The sequence below is a fragment of the Antechinus flavipes genome, chromosome 2 (genome assembly GCF_016432865.1).
Source record: "Antechinus flavipes isolate AdamAnt ecotype Samford, QLD, Australia chromosome 2, AdamAnt_v2, whole genome shotgun sequence".
Classification (NCBI taxonomy): Eukaryota; Metazoa; Chordata; class Mammalia; order Dasyuromorphia; family Dasyuridae; genus Antechinus; species Antechinus flavipes.
Genome location: NC_067399.1, coordinates 552,845,048 through 552,864,624, shown reverse-complemented (window position 1 = coordinate 552,864,624; position 19,577 = coordinate 552,845,048). Strand labels below are relative to the sequence as shown.

General features: G+C 34.8%; 1 protein-coding gene across 1 annotated transcript in view; it reads right to left on the bottom strand.

Annotated features, from left to right (window-relative positions):
- Positions 1 to 19,577, bottom strand: part of ADAMTS17 (ADAM metallopeptidase with thrombospondin type 1 motif 17) — a 507,844-nt gene that overhangs the window by 286,432 nt on the left and 201,835 nt on the right. The window lies entirely within an intron of this gene.

The following is a 19,577-nucleotide window of genomic DNA, read 5'->3' as shown; positions in this document are numbered from 1 at the left end:
TTAATTATCACTTTACTATAAATAAATATATATATATGTATATATATGCATATGCATACAAATACACATATATACATATTTGTGTGTGTGTGTGTGTGTGTGTTAGTTTGTTGGTTGTAGTCCTTTGTTCTTGAAGAAGACCAAAATGACATCAGTATGTTAGAATCAAGTTAGTATGTCTGACTGTGGCTGATCAAACCAATATGAGCTTGGAATGCTCTGCCGTGGATCAGACATAAATAGTCAATATGAACATTTGGGGTAGTTTCTCAAACTTTGTGTATCTTGCATTTCTTCTGAGCTAATTCAATTCTGCTTTGCTCATAGATTATAGCATCTTCTCATTCTATACTGGTCAATCTTGTGTCAATGTTTCCTATTTTATACAATCGATTCAAAAGTTTTTAAGAGAGAGCTTGAAAGTATTCTTGCATTGCTGTTTTCTGACCACCTTGTGAGTACTTGCCCTGAGTGAGTCCTCCATAAAATAGTATTTTTGGCAAATGAACATTTGGCATTTGAACAATGTGGCCTACCCATTGGGTTGTGCTCTCTATAGTAGAGTATGAATGTTTGGCAATTTAATTTGAGAAAAGACTTCAGTGACTGGTATCTTATACTGCCAGGTGATCTTCATAATCTTCCTAAGAATTCAAATGGAAGAGATTCAATTTCCTGCCATGGTGCTGGTAGACTGTTCAGGTTTCACAGGCATACAAAAATAAGGTCAACACAACAAATCTGTAGACCTTCAGTTTGGTAGTCAATTTAATATCTCTCTTCTTCCACACTTTCCTTTGAAGTCTCCCCAGCACTAAGATAGTTCTGACAACGCATGTGTCAACCTAATTATCAATGTGAGCATCTCCAGAAAATATACTGCCAAACAAAGTGAATTTATCCACAAAATCAAAACTTCTCCATTTGCTGTAACTGATGGTTCCACATATGGATGGTGTGTTGCTGGATGATGGAAAGCCTATGTTTTCTTGGTGTTAATTGCTAGATCAAAATTAACAGAAGCAGCAAAGAATTGGTCATGCTCCAATACTTCCTCCACTTTAGTTTTGGCATGTAGCCTTTTCAGGTTGAAGAATTTACTATCAGTGTGATAGCTGCCTGAAGATATTTGACAACATGGCTGAAAACATCACACTCAAAAGCATTGGAACAAGCATAATCTTGTTTTACTCCATTAGTGACTGGGAAAGTTTGAAAACATTTTCTTTTGTCCAGACAAACATAATAACATCCTGAAATAGACATACTGATAAACTTCTCTGGGCAACCAAATTTTGACATGATTTTCCATAAACCCACAAAGACTTTGGGCAAATCTACAAATGTTATATGTGGACTTCTGTCCTGCTCCTGACATTTCTCCTGGAGTAATCAGGCAGCAAATACTGTATCAACTGTCCCTTGACCCCTTTTGAAACCATACTAGCTCTCAGATAGATGAGACTTCTCCTAGGTGTAGGATCAACCCATTAAGGAAGACTCTCTCAAGAATATTGCCAACAATGACTAAGAGAGAGACCTCCCTGTGATTGTCACAGTACACTCTATTCCCTTTATCTCTATGGAGATGGACAATGGAGGCATCCTTGAACTTCTGGAACATAACCTCCTCCTACTATTATGATGTGAAAAATTTCAGTCAGCTTTTGAAGGAGCAATGGACGCCCACCTTGTAAATCTCAGCTGGAATAGAATCAGCATCAGATGCTTTGCCACACAAAAATAGCCCAATAACGTTCAAAACCTCTTCTTCAGTTGGAACTTCAGTCATGGAGTGATTAATTTCAATGTGAGGTACACAGTCAGTGACTTCAGAATTGACTGATGACAGTTTGTTGAGAACACTATGGAAGTGTTGGGCCAGTCTCTCCAAGATCATGTCCTTATCAGATTTAAGTTTGGTTAAGCTTCAGTTTCTTAATAAAAATAACATCTACATTTTGGCATTAAGTAAATTTCTACCTTTTAAAAATTTCCTTAATCTCACAAAATATTGCTATGCGTACACACACACACACACACACACACACACACACACACACTCAAGAACAATTTTAGTAGTTAGGAAGTTTATTTCCATAAAGCTAAAATTTGCTTCTCTACTCACGGCACCCACTTTTGCTTTCTGAGCCCAAGCAGAACAGTGTAAGCACTTTTTCCACATACTTGAAGATAACTATCAGCTTTCCCATTGAAGAATACTCTTCTCTAGATTAGACATCTCCAGTATTTTCAACAAGTCTTGATAAGTCATGGCCACATGACATATTCCTCTCAGGATAATGATTCCTTTTTCTAGATATATACTAGATTGTCAACATCTCTTCCACAACGTGCCACGCAAAATTGAATATAATACTCCAGATGCAGTATCACTTGAGGCTGGCAGGAATATCATATCCTACATTCAATTCACTATTCTTCTTTAAATGAAGATTTTTAAGATGCACATTACATTTTTTTGGCGACTGTGTTATTCAGCTGACTTATATTAAACTTATAGCTCTCTAAAGTTTAGAGTCTAAATCCCAGATATTTTAAACAGATACTGTTTCTCCCTGCTTTCCCCCATTCTGTACTTGTAAAGTTAATTTTTTTCAATTTTTAACATGTTCAAAACTGAAATATTCATCTTTTTCCTTAAACCTTTTCCTCCTTTCAAATGCCCTAATTCTTTTGATGGCCCTGCCACCTTCAGGACCACCTAGATCAAAGACCTTGAAATCATCATCATTTTTATTGAGAAATTCATACACTAAGTTCTTGGTTCCTTTATTTCTACCCAGCTTCACTTCTAGAAATCTCCTCTTCCCTAGTGGATACTACAGCAAGTTGAATAACGTGGTGTTCAGATATCCTACTCAATATAAGTTGCTCATTGTAGTTTCCCAGGATCCATATATGGGTCTTTGTGGGAGGTAATAGGATCTAGAACAAAACAATATCCTAGTGCATATACTCATACTTTTACTAAGTCCTAAAACTTCGATCAGGGCCATGGTCTGATGGCTTTTTACCAACCTTAAACTGTGTTACTTGGCATAAATAAGCAGGACTAAGCTCCTCAAATTCCTTCATACTCACTGATTCTTATAAACAGACTATGAATGATAGAAAAAGTGTATCTTCACTGAATCCCGCAGTTAACTTCTTTAATAATAATCAATAAGTTGCATAAATTAAAATAAGAATGACGTTTCTTTTTCTGCCCACTAAATTGCCAAAGATGATAGAAACTAATGACAGTCAATATTAGACAAAGAAAATAGGCGCAAGATAATACATTATTGGCAAAATTGTGAATTGCTCCAGTTTTTATGATACATATTTGGAAGTTTTCTAGAAAATTAATTTGTTCATGTCTTTTGACCCAGTGGAAATTATTAGGCCTATACCCCCAAGGAGGTCAAAAACAGATAATAGTTCCCCTACAGACTAATATATTTGTAGCATTACTTTCTTATGCTAGCAAAACAATAACCCCAAACTCAAACAAATCCCAAAATTAGAAACAGGATAGATGCCCTCTGCTTGTAAAATAGTTGAACAAATTATGGCCAATTAATATAGTGGATTAATATTATGATAAAATAAATTATAAATATGAGAAATAAGAAGACTGAAAATTTGTATGAATTGATATACATTTGTAAGGACATAATAAGGAGAACCAAGAGAACAGTATATAAATGGATCACAATACTATAAAGAAAAACATCAACAAAAGACCAGAATTTAGTTTGATAGAATAACCAATGTGAATACCAGAGTCCTTTTGAGGAGAGGATTATAAGTGTAGAAATGCAGCATTCATTGGCACATAAGGTCATTGTGTGGCTATATTCTGCTTTACTTTTACCTATTGGTTTTTTATATTTTAATATCTCCCTCGTGGTTTCTGTTTTCTGTCTGTTTTTGTTATAAGAGAGGGATCATGGGATGATGGATTTAAAGCTGGAAAGGACCTTTGATGACATCTAATCTAGCTCCTCTCATGTTTTAGATGGAGATAATGAGGTCCAAGGTCACAGAGCTAGTGATAGAAACAGGATTTCAGTCCAAGCCCTGTAATTCCAAAAGCTAGCAGTCTTCCCCTGGGACAATCTGCCTCTCTGTGGGTTTTCTGGGGGGAATTGGAAGAGAAGGAGATGGGGAAATGAGAGGGATGTAAATAAAATAAGACGGGAATGAAAAAAAACCCAACCCATATGCTCAAACCTCCTTCCATACCCCCAAGCCAAGTTTCTCCCCTAACACCTAACACCAGTGCTATGGGTACACCCTGAAGCCTCTTAAATCGGCCCACAAAATCATAAGCAGCTGCACAGCCTCTGGGGCACAGCTGTTCCTACTTTCAACCAAGGCATCCCCAGACTCTAGCAGACTCTTCTCTCTCCCTCAGCCTCGATTTTCAATCAGTTGCCAAGTCCTGTTAAGTCTACCTCCATGATCTCTCCCAACTCAACTCCATTCATTCAATTCACAGCTCTAGTTCAGGCCCTTGTGAATCCCTACTGGGTTATAATAATGACAAGTGGGATGTATAAAGAATGTAATGTTCACAAAACATTTTCTATTAACTAATTCATGAGATCTTCAGGACAACCTTATAAGGAGCAGCTTTGTAGGGCAAAGGATAGCAGGCAAGAAGGCCCAAGTTCAAATCTACCCCAGATACTTACTAGTTGTGTGATCCTGGACAAGTGCCTTAACTCAAAACAAAACAAAATAAAACAACCAGGGGTAACAGCCCCCAGGATTGTTGTGTGGCTCAAATGGGGGTATTGACTGCAAAGAATATAAACAGAGCCTGGCACAGAGTAAGTTTTATACAAATGTTAGCTATTATTATTATTATTAGATGCTTTTGGAATGATTATTCTCATTTAATAGATGAGGAAACTAGGGCTGATAGCAATTTTCATAGTTTGCCCATGGTTACACAACTATTAGTGTATTTTAGCAGGATCTTAACCCGGGTCTCTGCTGATTCCCAGGTTGGCACAATATATTGTACTGGTCCATCCTCTTGTCAGGGACCACTCCTGGCAAGCTTCTTAGGAACAGATTCTCATCTCTCTTCCTTCTCTTAGCATAATGCAGGCCAGTAAAAAAAAAAAAATTGCATATGGTTCTGATCGGTTTCCAGACCTGCAAGTCCATCATGACCCTACTCAGTGTTCCCCATGACCAAATATGAGTTCCATTGTTTAGACATTTCAGTCTTGTCTGACTCTTCATCATCCCCGTTTGGGGTTTTCTTGGCAAATACACTAGAATGGTTTGCTATTTCCCTCTCCAGCTCATTTTACAGATGAGGAAACTGAGACAAACAGGGTGACATGATTTGCCTGGGATCACATGGCTATTAAGTTATCTGAGGCCAGGTTTGAACTCAGGTCTTTCTGACTCCAGTCCCATCACGCTCTCCAATGTGCCACCTAGCTGCTGCTATTAATTCCTTAGCCTGGCATTAAAAATAGATAATATAGTATATAAATTACCAGACCTGAGGTCGGGGAGAAGCGAGTTGAGATCCCATCAACAATGTGACACTGGGCATGCCATAGTACCCTCTTTCATCTTAGTTTCCTTATCAGTGAAATAGTGATAGCATCTATTTCACAGGATTCTTATGAAGATCAAGTGAAATTACAAATTATTCCCCTACACTGATATATTCTCTCTCCTATTTGTGCAGTCTCCCATGCCCAGAACACACCTTTTCCTCCATAGCATAATTTTTAAAGGCTCTCTTCAGGTTCCACTTCTTCTATTAACTTTTCCTGACTTTCCTTCCCTCCAGCTGATAATATAAACTCCCTCTTTGAATTTTCCTAACATGTTCCAGTTTGATCTCTCTCTTGTCCATAACATCAAGGAGAGGCAATTAGTGGGATGGCTCAGTATAGAGAGTGCCGAGCCTGGAGTTAGAAAAACCTGAGTTCAAATTCAGCCTCAAATGCTTTCTACTTCTATGAGCCTGAATAAGTCAACTTAACTTCCTTTAATTCATTTAATTAACTCCCTATTAATTCTCAGGACAACCCTACAATAACAGATAGCCGGCAGGAAGGCCTAAGTTCAGATGTACCCCAGACACATGCTACTTCCACTTCCCTTAATAGGAATAATAATGGCACCTAATCTACAGGGTTTTTAATGAAGATCAAATGAGCTAATACTTGTACAATGCTTAGCACAGTGCCTGGCATATAGTAGGCTTCATATAAATACATGTCATCCTCCTTCCTCCTTTTTACATAGGTATCCCAACATTTTTATTGCATGTTGAAGCTTTGGTGCTTAATTCTGTACCAAGACTTTTGAAACACCCTATATCTACCAGTGGATTATACTTGTTTTTGTACAGCCTGTTAAAAAGAATGTAAATTCCTTCAGAACATGCTCATTTCATTTTTAGAGCTTTGTAGTCTGAGTTTCCAGTATATTGCCCTAGCTGATATTTGATGACAACTATCCCTTCTACAATGAAAGAGTTTGGGGTATAGTATCCTGCAATTTGGAAAATCCATGTAAAATTATTTGGCTTTCCCTTTGTATTAGAGAAATCTGATTTTTTCTATTTTCTTTTATGGGGTATTTACAGTACCTTATTGTAAAATGTGGGTACAATTCTCTCTTAATAAAATTTTAGTTATTCTTGAGTTTCTTAAAAAAATTTTTATGTTGTCTAACTAGCCTTTGCATAGTATCTGCAGATTCCACAAAACTCACCCCAAATTCCCATTTAATTTCTTATGCTGACCTGCAGTATAGTGATACTGCAATGGGAAAAGTCATAATGGGAAAGAGATAACTAGTGTTTACTAAATGGAATTGAAACTTGTTTGAAGAATCATGTTTATATTAGAGAGAAGAGGAGAACTGAATGAGTTATCCAGGCATACAAACACATCCAAACCATCCTTTCTGCTTTTGAATTGCAGTTTCACAATAGTTGGAGCCATGGGCTTACAACCTGAAAGACTCATCTTCATGAGTTCAAATCCAGTCTCCAACATTTACTAGCTAATGACCTTAGGCACAAGTCCCTTAACTCTGCTTTAATTCCTCAGATGTAAAATGAGCTGGAGAAGGAAATGACAAATCACTATGGTGTTTTGCCAAGAAAAGTCCAAACAGGGGCATGGAGAGCAGGACAGACTGAAACACAAATTCCCAATTATACACAATTTTAAGATTTATAAGATATTTCCCTTCCTAGTGGCCCATTGAGGTGGATAATACAGCTCATATCATATCCATTTAAGAGATAAGGAAATTCAGGTCCTGAAAAGATGTGACCTCATTATTATAGGGCTGGTCAATGTCTGAGGTCACCAATATCTACTACATTATGCTGACTCCCACTGATGACAGCAGTGTGTTCATTATCAGAAAACTGGTTATTTCTACCAAATCAACCACAATCTTCCTTTTCTTTCCATTACCGAAATAGTTTCATCCTTCCCCTCTGTCATTTCCATTAGCCCAGTACCAGTCTTTCATGTGGTCTTTTCTAAACAAGGACTCATTTTACCAACTCACATATGATCACTTACTCCATTTCATCATAACTTTATGATGAGATTCTTTTCTGAGACTGACTCAAGTGATACTTGGCACATAAGGGCTAAGCATGAGAGCATGTGTCTATTTATATTTGGAAACATGCAATATGCTTGGCCACAGTTGAAGCATTTTTTTTAGTTATTTGGTCTCAAGATGGTTTTTTTGCACTTGGACATCATAGTCCAACAATGTAGAATATTAGAAGTAAAAAAAAATTGACAAAGTACTGGATCTGGCATTTCAATGCTTTCAAGGTCATTAATCTGGTTTTGTTTAAAAACACTTTCTAGGTCACTGTTAAAAGACTAGTACTGACTAGGTGGAATTTATCTACATAGCTCTGATGGTATGCACACACATACTTTAGTACTCTACTTGCCCAACACATGGTTGTATATAGATGCAAAAATAGGGAGCAGTTAGAAATCCAGTTACTGGCTGGAGAAATAGCCTTTTAATTACCATTTGAATGTGGGAAACTGAGGACTCAATAAAGCTATGTGTATTGAATATGCTAACCAAAGTTCAGTGAATATGCTAATGCTGAACTAGCAGACCTTAAATGCCACATAAACACTTCCAATGTGCTTACAAAACAGAATGTCCTTAGTCACACACAGCCCACTAATTGTGGAGTATTGAATTTCCACCCTAATTAGTGTGTTATACAATGCCAAGGAAAAAGTGAAGCAGAGAGGTTCCCAATAATTGCATTTTAATTTTTTCAAGGCGTAGTTTTTTTTTTTTTTTCTGGAAGACAAAAGATCAGTTTATTTACAAGAAATGCTCTCACACAGAGGTGGATTAAGGTCTAACTGCTTTTAATGATTATAGTAAATCATGAGCAGCCCCACCATAAAAGTAGGACAAAAAAAAAGCATCAAAAAAACTACCTCTCTGATTATCGAGGCACAAATGTACAAGTTTATGAGTAATAGCTACTGGAAATGCTTAAATGGGGAAAAAAAGTGAGGTTGGAAAAAAGTCCAGTTTGTCATAAAATGAAAAGCTTGTAGCGAATAAACAGTGAACTATAAAGCTTCCTAAGGAAAACAAATCTCACAATTATTTAATGTTTCATATGAAGAAACAGTGGTATATGGAAGGTTTCCTAGAAGAATTGAGGATATATCAAATTGCTGTATGCAGGAAAAGGCATTTGTTTGGAATTGTTCCTGTCCTGAATGTGAAGGCCAGAGATATCACAGAATTCTTGAATCTGGTTTTTAAAAGGGAGGGTTAGAAACCTGTTTTCATGATTTTTCTCCCTTCTAATGAACTTCTTACCCCCATATTCTGTTAATGTTTACATTCAAGATGTGAAACCAAAGTTGTAATAAGTAAACTAAGATTATCTTCACAAAGACTTAGTCCCTGCCTTCAGTATATTTTTATCCTCCCATAACTTAAAATTCTATGCATCCAAAACCATATTGATTTTATAATGATGACATTAGTTCCATGTGTTTAAGCAGACACTTGGAACAAAGAGGTTATGTAATTGAACAGCAATTAATTATCTCTAAGGAGTTCCAAAAACTTTACAAACCTTTGTATATACAAAGGAAGGTTAGCACTGGAAAGAAAAAAAATCTGATGAATAATGGCATTTATTAACCCACAAAATTCGGACTACCATATTGTAACATAAGCAGATGCATATTTGGGGATTTACCATATGGAGGACAGAGCATTGCAATTAAGGATTTTCTTCTTTAACTTGTTTGCTTTGGCCATCAATTTAACCTTTGTATTTTTGACTATTATTTTCCTCAACTCCATATCCCTGTCTCTCTTTATTTTGGCTCTTTTTTCCTATTTCACAGTAACTCTACACCATATCTTCAACATTTTTCTGATGAGAAATCACTTCTAGTTACATTGAAGTCTCATGATCACAGTCTGGGTAGTAGGGTTAGATGGTGAAAGTGAAGTCACTAAGCAAGAAAATATAAGAACAACTGGTTTGTCATTTTTCCAATAAGCCCTCATGAGAGATTGGTGGGCAATCACTCTTGATTGGAGACATTTGCCTAACTCACTCTGCATTTTCCTTTCTATCCTCCCTTAATGACACATTAGCAAGATTAAATCAAGTTACTACTATATTAATTTGCTTTTATTGACAACAGTATTATAACTGTATTGTTCTTTACTTCTGTGTTCATGTGTCATTTCTCCCGAGAATTGTTTGTTCTTTGAAGGTATACAGCCTTTTTATCAATAGCCTCTCAAGTTCAAGTCTCAACTTTAAGAGACATAGCTACACATACTTCTGACATATAGAAAAATACATTTCACTTCTCACAAGTGAAAAATAGCTCACATAGGAGCTGATAAACTATATCCAAAGAATATGGGATATTCAAATCATTATGAGAAGAAAACTCATTTTCACCTAAATTTCATTTAAACATTGTTTCTATCATATCCACAACTGCAGAATGTAGATGGTAGAAAACATTATAAAATTTTTGAAAATTGTTTCTGTGATTTTTCATTAAAAAAAAAGCAAACATTTTCCAAATTCTTTACTTAACCTCTTAGTGCTCTTTGTTGGTTTTTTTTTTTTAAGTTTTAAAGACATTTTTGATATGCATTGATAGTTTCCAACACATAAGAGTTCCCTCTAACAGTGGAATCACAAGCCTAGTCCATATTCTGAGCTTTCATAGCTGATGGTAAGTTTTGTCAGGACATAAGAAATAAGAATGAATGAATTTCAAGACTAAGATTAATTGATTTTTGTCAAGATCAAGTAGGAAATTATTGACAAAACTCGCAATAGGAAAACTTTAAGGGCTAACCCTGACATTCATTTATTCAATATCCCTATTTGTATAGCATATGTTTTCTTAACCTATTTAAATAATTATATACCATGTTCCTATGAAATTAAAAGATTTGCTCATCAAAAAGACACAAGAAGAAAGAAATAAATGAGGCTGTTAAAGTTCTGGATAATATAGTATCTCTTGATTTATCTGCATTACTAAAATTAGTGTTTTTAAAGACAAAAACATTATACTTAAATCATGAATAATAACTCCAATGATGTCAGTAAGAAACTGACTACTTCACTTATTAGCTATCACCTCATGAATTTGTACCTCAAGTTGAAATAATCTGATTCTTTGGTGTTCTGGTTATTAGATCAGGAAGATATTTTTTTCCAAATTTTTAGGTGATTGTGATAGTAATGAAGAGATTAAGATAACTTTTCTGAAATCTGACAAAGCTTACATAGTAGTCAAGAAAGTTACACCTCTCCCAAGTTCTATTCTTTTCAACATTTCAAGGAACTATAGGTATTTAAATAGAGACAGTTCTGTAGGAAAAAAAAAAGTGTGTTCTTTTTCCATTCCTTAAGAAAACTGCTGGGTTAATGCAAGCAATTTCTGGACAGGGAGTTGGCCATATGATGCTATCTTGACTTAAGGAGAAAACTACACACAACTGTATAAACTCTGATTTGTCCAAAAAGTTGTCACATGTAAACAGTTTGCAGCTGTTGGCCTTGCTGCCAATTAATGAGACCTTTGCTGGCTATGTCACTAAAAGGAACTATTAAATTTCTCCTACTGAATGAATTAGGTACTTATATGATATCATATAATTGTCACAGTAATATACTACAAATTAAGAGGATGTAATCTTTAATGTATTTATTCCAACGTTATAATTATAGAAAAGTATATATGAATAAATTATTTAACATGTGTGAGATCTTCATGGAGCCTTTGTATGTTTAAATTTTAATTGTATGATATAGGTATATTAGAAAAAAATCTGCAAAGCATTTGAAAAAATTTATTGCAATTTGGCACAGTTGAAGTACATAGTTGTACACACTGTATTCTTATTTCAGGTCTTCTGACAAGTGAAAAATAGCTCACATAGATGAGCCAATAAACTATATCCAATGATTAGGAGGAATCCAAATCAGCTGTGAGACGAAAACTCATTTTCACATCAATGCCATTTACATATTGTTTCTATTATACTTACAATTGGGGGTATCACATTTTATAGTTTAAAAAGTGGAGAACTTTGTTAAAATCTTGAAAATTGTTTCAATGATTTGTCATTTTTTAAAGAAGCAAATGTATTTCTCAAATTCTTTACTTTTCCTCTCTGGATGCCATATTTATGTTTACACACACTGCATTCCCAGTGGATAAAATATTGGAAATTCTTTTTTTTTTAAATTTTTATTTAATAATTACTTTATATTGACAGAATCCATGCCAGGGTAATTTTTTTTTTACAACATTATCCTTTGCACTCGTTTCTGTTCCAATTTTTCCCCTCCCTCCCTCCACCCTCTCCCCTAGATGGCAAGCAGTCCTTTATATGTTGGATATGTTGCAGTATATCCTAGATACAATATATGTTTGCAAAACCGACCAGTTCTCTTGTTGCATAGGGAGAATTGGATTCAGAAGGTATAAATAACCCGGGAAGAAAAACTAAAATGCAGATAGTTCACATTCGTTTCCCAGTGTTCTTTCTTTGGGTGTAGCTGCTTTTGTCCATCATTTATCAATTGAAACTCAGTTAGGTCTCTTTGTCAAAGAAATACACTTCCATCAAAATATGTCCTCATACAATATCTTTGTCGAAGTGTATAATGATCTCCTGATTCTGCTCATTTCACTTAGCATCAGTTCATGTAAGTCTCACCAGTCCTCTCTGTATTCATCCTGCTGGTCATTTCTTACAGAACAATAATATTCCATAACATTCATATACCACAATTTACCCAGCCATTCTCCAATTGATGGGCATCCATTCATTTTCCAGTTTCTAGCTACTACAAATAGGGCTGCTACAACAGGTCCCTTTCCCTTCTTTAGTATTTCTTTGGGATATAAGCCCAATAGAAACACTGCTGGATCAAAGGGTATGCACAATTTTGATAATTTTTTGGGCATAATTCCAGATTGCTCTCCAGAATGATTGGATTCGTTCACAACTCCACCAACAATGCATTAGTGTCCCAGTTTTCCCACATCCCCTCCAACATTCATCATTATTTTTTCCTGTCATTTTAGCCAATCTGACAGGTGTGTGGTGGTATCTCAGAGTTGTCTTAATTTGCATTTCTCTGATCAATAATGATTTGGAACACTCTTTCATATGAGTGGTGATAGTTTCAATTTCATCCTCTGAAAATTGTCTGTTCATATCCTTTGACCATTTATCAATCGGAGAATGGCTTGATTTCTTATAAATTTGTGTCAGTTCTCTATATATTTTGGAAATGAGGCCTTTATCAGAACCTTTAACTGTGAAGATGTTTTCCCAGTTTGTTGCTTCCCTTCTAATCTTGTTTGCATTAGTTTTGTTTGTACAAAGGCTTTTTAATTTGATGTAATCAAAATTTTCTATTTTGTGATCTGTAATGGTCTCTAGTTCATCTTTGGTCACAAATTTCTTTCTCCTCCACAAGTCTGAGAGATAAACTATTCTATGTTCCTCTAATTTATTTATAATCTCGTTCTTATACCTAGATCATGGACCCATTTTGATCTTATCTTGGTATATGGTGTTAAGTGTGGGTCCATGCCTAATTTCTGCCATACTAATTTCCAATTATCCCAGCAGTTTTTATCAAATAATGAATTCTTTTCCCAGAAGTTAGGGGCTTTGGGTTTGTCAAACACTAGATTGCTATAGTTGACTATTCTGTCTTGTGAACCTAGCCTTTTCCACTGATCCACTAATCTATTTCTTAGCCAATACCAAATGGTTTTGGTGACTGCTGCTTTATAATATAATTTTAGATCAGGTACAGCTAGGCCACCTTCATTTGATTTTTTTTTCATTAATTCCCTTGAGATTCTCGACTTTTTATTGTTCCATATGAATTTTGTTGTTATTTTTTCTAGATCATTAAAATATTTTCTTGGAATTCTGATTGGTATAGCACTAAATAAATAGATTAGTTTAGGGAGTATTGTCATCTTTATTATGTTCGCTCGGCCGATCCAAGAACACTTAATATTTTTCCAATTATTTAAGTCTGACTTTATTTGTGTGGAGACTTTTTTATAATTTTGCTCATATAATTCCTGACTTTCCTTTGGTAGATAGATTCCCAAATATTTTATGGTATCAACAGTTATTCTGAATGGAATTTCTCTTTGTATCTCTTGCTGTTGGGTTTTGTTGGTGATGTATAAAAATGCTGAGGATTTATGGGGATTTATTTTGTAGCCAGCTACTTTGCTAAAATTATGAATTATTTCTAATAGCTTTTTAGTAGAATCTCTGGGGTTCTCTAGGTATACCATCATATCATCTGCAAAGAGTGATAGTTTGGTTTCCTCATTGCCTACTCTGATTCCTTTAATATCTTTCTCGACTCTTATTGCCGAGGCTAGTGTTTCTAATACGATATTAAATAATAATGGTGATAGTGGGCAACTTTGCTTCAGTATTGGAAATTCTTAAACGAAGAAAGATGAGTTCAAATCTGCTCTCAGGTACTTACTAGCTTTGTGATCCTGGGCAAGTCACTTAATCTCTGTCTCAGTTTCCTCATCTGTAAAATGGGAATAATAATAGCACCTACTTCTTAGGGTATTTGGAAGAATAAAATAAAATAACTGTAAAGTTCTTAACACAGTATTTAGCATAGTAAGTACTATATAAGTGTTTATCATCATCACTATTATTATTGTTATCATCTCCATTGCCCTTCAAAGGAAGCTTCTTAAGGGCAAGGGCAGTTTCATATTTGCGTTTGTATCTCCAAAACTACCACTATCCCTTATTTTATTTATTTATTTTGCTGAGGCAATTGGGGTTAAGAGATGTGATGATCCCGTTAATACCCAGGATATTTTAAAATCAGCCCGAGTCAAGATAAACGAAAGTCCTTGATCTTTATTCTTTGTGGAGGTGAATAGGAATGGCCATACAAAGTGAGAGCAATTGCAACACGAATCCTAGGCCAGGATTAACTCTGGCTTTCTCACTCCACCCACCAAATCCTCCACCCAATCTCCTATACAGCACATCAAAATTGCACAGAAAGTAGGTGGGGCCATTCTTTCTCTAAGCATATATTAATAGGGTATTGTCCAATTGGTAATTAGCCATAAGTGCTTGGACTGGACCTCACTGCATCTGCTCAACTTCAGCCCATTACAAAGAGACATGCCCAATATAACACAGCAAGGAAATATTAAGTGTCTGAGACCAAATTTGAACTCAGGTCCTCCTGAATTCAGGGCTGGTGCTCTATCCACTGTGCCACCAAGCTGCCCCCTTTTTCTTTTTCTTTTTTTTCATTTTTAACAGCTTTTTGTTTTGCCAATTATATTCACATAGTTTTTAACTCTTTCACATTTGCAATACGGTGTGTTCCAACTTTTTTTCCCTTCCTCTTCTCAACCCCCTTCTATAGACATCAAGCAATTCAATATAAGTTAAAAATGTGCAATTCATCTAAATATATTCCATATTTATCATGCTGCATAAGAAAAATCAGATCAAAAAGTGGAAGTTTAAAAAAGAACCTTAAATTTTATGGGCATAAATGTTTGTTGATTTAAAAAAAAAGCTATCAAGTACATAGATATCAATAACTACTAACACATTCAATTTAACAAATATTTATGACTATAGTATTTAAAGAATGGGATTAAAATAAAATATTTAAATAACTAAATAGTTTATTGTGGTACATTATATGTAATACATTTTTAAAAATTTATCTGTTTATCATCCTTTCATCTTCATCCTTAAATGATCTCAGAATGCTTTGATTTAACTGAGACCCACATGAAGGTCTTTGTAAACTCAATTATACTTCTTATATTGTAAGGTAATACTACTAAAAATCTTCCATTGTAATCCTTAAAAAAAAAATTGCAAATAAGTTTATATTCTAGGATGCCCATCAATTGGAGAATGGCTGGGTAAATTGTGGTATATGAATGTTATGGAATATTATTGTTCTGTAAGAAATGACCAGCAGGATGAATACAGAGAGGCTTGGAGAGACCTACATGAACTGATGCTAAGTGAAATGAGCAGAACCAGGAGATCATTATACACTTCGACAACGATATTGTATGAGGACATATTTTGATGGAAGTGGATTTCTTTGACAAAGAGACCTGAGTTTCAATTGATAAATGACGGACAAAAGCAGCTACACCCAAAGAAAGAACACTGGGAAACGAATGTGAACTATCTGCATTTTTGTTTTTCTTCCCGGATTATTTATACCTTCTGAATCCAATTCTCCCTACGCAACAAGAGAACTGTTCGGTTCTGCAAACATATATTGTATCTAGGATACACTGCAACATATCCAACATATAAAGGACTGCTTGCCATCTAGGGGAGGGGGTGGAGGGAGGGAGGGGAAAAAAAAAATCGGAACAGAAATGAGTGTCAATATAATGTAATTATTAAATAAAAAATTAAAAAAAAAAAGAAAAAAAAAGAAAAAAAAAAGTTTATATTCTAAACTGGTGGTGTCCTTAACTGCCTTGTCTGTGTAGCCAACAATAAAATCAAGTATTTGTTAACCAAGAAAGTTTCCTAGGTTTCTTTATGTTTCTCATGGTAGTGATCATTTTACTAATTAAACCCTCTTTAGGTAAGAATTATAATGTGTGTGAACGGAGTATTCAACTATTGCTTCTATTCTTTTATTTATTCCTTCTTTTCCAATGTCAAGGGCTTGTTGAAATAATCCTTGTTATAGGGTTTTTTTTTTTTTTAGTTGTATGTTATATGTCCTCATATTTATTTTTTCCTAATTTGGTAATGATCATAGCTTTATTATAATAAGTCATTGGGCTAACTCCCACATCTATAATACATCAGTTCTTCTCAGCTGAAATATAGTCAATTTCATTTTTAATAATTTTTAATAATTTTACTTGGTGCTTGCAATGTTGAATTCCTTCCAACTCTCTTCTTGAAATAAGTTTTCATATTAATGAAAATATGTATGCAAGTGTGTATATAGTATACTTCTTTTTATAAGCAAATCTTTTCCCTCTTGTACTTCTTCCTTCTGAACTATATTTTTTTCAATATATTTTTGACACTTTCCCTTATTCCCACTTTTGCATGAATGTTACTGAATATTCATGTATATTTGATTCCTTTTGGAAGACATCAAGTATTTCTTAGAATTTCTCAATTTTTGTCTTCCACAATAGATGTCACATAAAATACAATTCGTCCATGGTAGTATTTTGCTTATTCTTCTCATGAGCGCTAATACATGAGAAACCAAGGATGGTTCAGCAATGAAAGAAGAAGCTTTTCCAGGAGTACGGAATAGTGTGAGCAATAACTCAATGAAGAAAGAGTTCACTATGTGTTCAAGGAAAATAGAGTTCTGTAGTTTGCCTATACATCCCTAAGTGAAGGTGAGTAAAATGAAAGATAAGACTGGAAAAAAGGGAGTGTCAATTTGTGGAAGGTTTTGGAGCCAGCCAAAGGAATTTTAACTTTATACTGGGAATGAGCAGATTTTATGCTTAAGAAATATTATTTGAGTAGTAGCATAAGAGATGGATTGTGGGGGCATAGAGATGGAAAGCTCTGTGAGGGAGTTCTTGTAATAATTCAGGGAGACAAACATAAAGACTTATCTTGGAATTGTGGAAGTAGGAATATAGAGAAAGAATAGATTTCCAGGATGTTGTGGAGAGATGAGATGACATTGATAGCACCTGACAATTAAGTAGATGAGAAATAAGAATGATCACAGGGTGATCAAACAATAACTTCAAGGCTGTAAAAATGGGAGATAAGAATATTATAGGACAGATATAATAAAGTCATAAGGAGGAAGAGGTTCAAGATGGAAGACAATGAGATTTCTATTTTCATGAGGTCAGAGCTTGAGGTGCCAGTAGAAGTGAAGATATTTTACAGGAAAATTGAAGATTTGTTTGAAGCTTAGAAGAGTGGGTAGGACTGGAAGATTTGGGAGTCATTTGCATAAGGTTTTTATTCAACTTCACATATTAGAGACAGCTTTATAGGAGTAGTCAGAGAATCATTAACCAAAGTTATATTTATGGTTCCACCTGTTAAAGGGTCTTTCATGATCTTACATATGAGAAACATCTTGTTGGAGAAAGGTGATGAAGGAATATTTCACTCTACCAAGTCAAGTTTTTTTCATTTGGTTAAACAATGGATAGTTCATAAAGACTGACAGTTTCCTTCTCATCTTCTCATCAAAAAAATAATTTTGATATGAATATGTATCTTTCTCAAAAAGCCTTTTTAGATATAAGAAAGCAGACATGTGGATCAACAAGGGGAAAAAACCATTTATTCAGCACCTACTCCCTTTCAAACATTGTACCCTTCACAAATATTTTCTCATTTTTTCTTCACAATAGCTCTGGGAAGTGAGTGCTATTATTATCATCATTTTATAGTTTAAGAATCAAGGACAATCAGAAGTTATGTTATATACTATAGTATATACTAGGAAAATATATACTAGTAAGTGGTTGAGGCTGATTTGAACTTAATTCTTCCTGACTCCTGGTTCAGTATTCTACTCTCTACATCACTAGTTATTAGAAATCATTGTTGTCTTCTTTGTCTCCCCTCACTCCCAAATTCCTTCATTTTTCATAACAATGTCATCTGTGACCTTTTCTATTCTAATATATTTCCCTCTTTGAGATATCTAGAAAATCAATTCCTGAGTACCATCAAAACTGTGTCATAGATTTCCTTTGGTGTGTTTGTCTGGGTCAGGCTATTCTTCCTAAATTAATGTCACTGAGCTCTGATGTACTTCTTATGTTATATCAAATACTACTCTGTCAGTGTTTAATCATACGTATGATACATACCTGGGAGGTATAAATAACACGAGATAAGTGCCAGTAAATGTTAGTATTTTAAAAAAGATCATGATAGACTAGAATATTGGACCATAAAGAAGACGAAATTTGATGGGGATAAATATGAAATTTTGTAATCAGATTCAAAAAACTGACTACATGAGTGCAAGGTAAGGGAAGTCTCATTGAGGGCTAGGACTGTCTTATGTTCTTTCTGTAGCACATAATAGGCCCTTAATAAATGTTTATTAGTTGATTGAAATGCAGTTAGAAAGCAGCTCACCTGCCAAAATAAATAAATAAATCCAGGATTTTTCCTCTCATCTGTGTGTAAATAGTCTTCAGAACCAGGAAGATGATACTTTTTAGATTATATTTAGAACACTTAAGTTCAGTTCTAGTGTTGCAAATTAGAAAAAAAGTAAATTGGAGGGCAAACAAAATGAATACTCAATCAACAGACATTTATTAAGTAATTACCATGGGCTAAATCCTATGGTAGGAATTTGGGCAAAAAAGGCAAAATAGAGAAAATAATCACTACTTCTGAAATCATTTCATGTAAGCATAAGTTGAACGAAATTGGAATATTTAGCCTGGTGAAGACTCAGAGAGAACATGCTAATTGTCTTCAAGTTCTTATGGGGCTTTTATGTAGAAAAAGTTTCAACTTATTCTTGACCAAAGAAGGCAAATGAAGAACAAAGGGGAAAGTTGTAAAGACTCATTTTTAGGCTTGGAGTCAGAAAAAAACTTTCTAACAACTAGATTTGTTCAAATGTGGAATAGATTGTCTTGGGAAATAATAGATTCCTCATCACTGGATATCTTTAAAAAATGATAGATGATCACTTGTTGAATGTGGTGTAGAAGAGATTCTGGTATATCTATGCATTGGACTGGATTGTTCCTAATCCAGTTTGTTCCTAATGGGAAGAGTGTGAACCAACATTTTCAGGGTATGGGCCTGATAGCTTATTTAGCTGCCCTTACTAGGATGTGGTGTAATGGGAGCACAAAGAGTTTTGAGCTCTTTAGTATGGATTCGAGTCCTGTTGTATTGAGTTTTTCCAGCTCAAATCTCTTTTGTTTTCCTTCTATTCATGTTCTTCACCTGCCTCTTCTTATCCTTCTCAG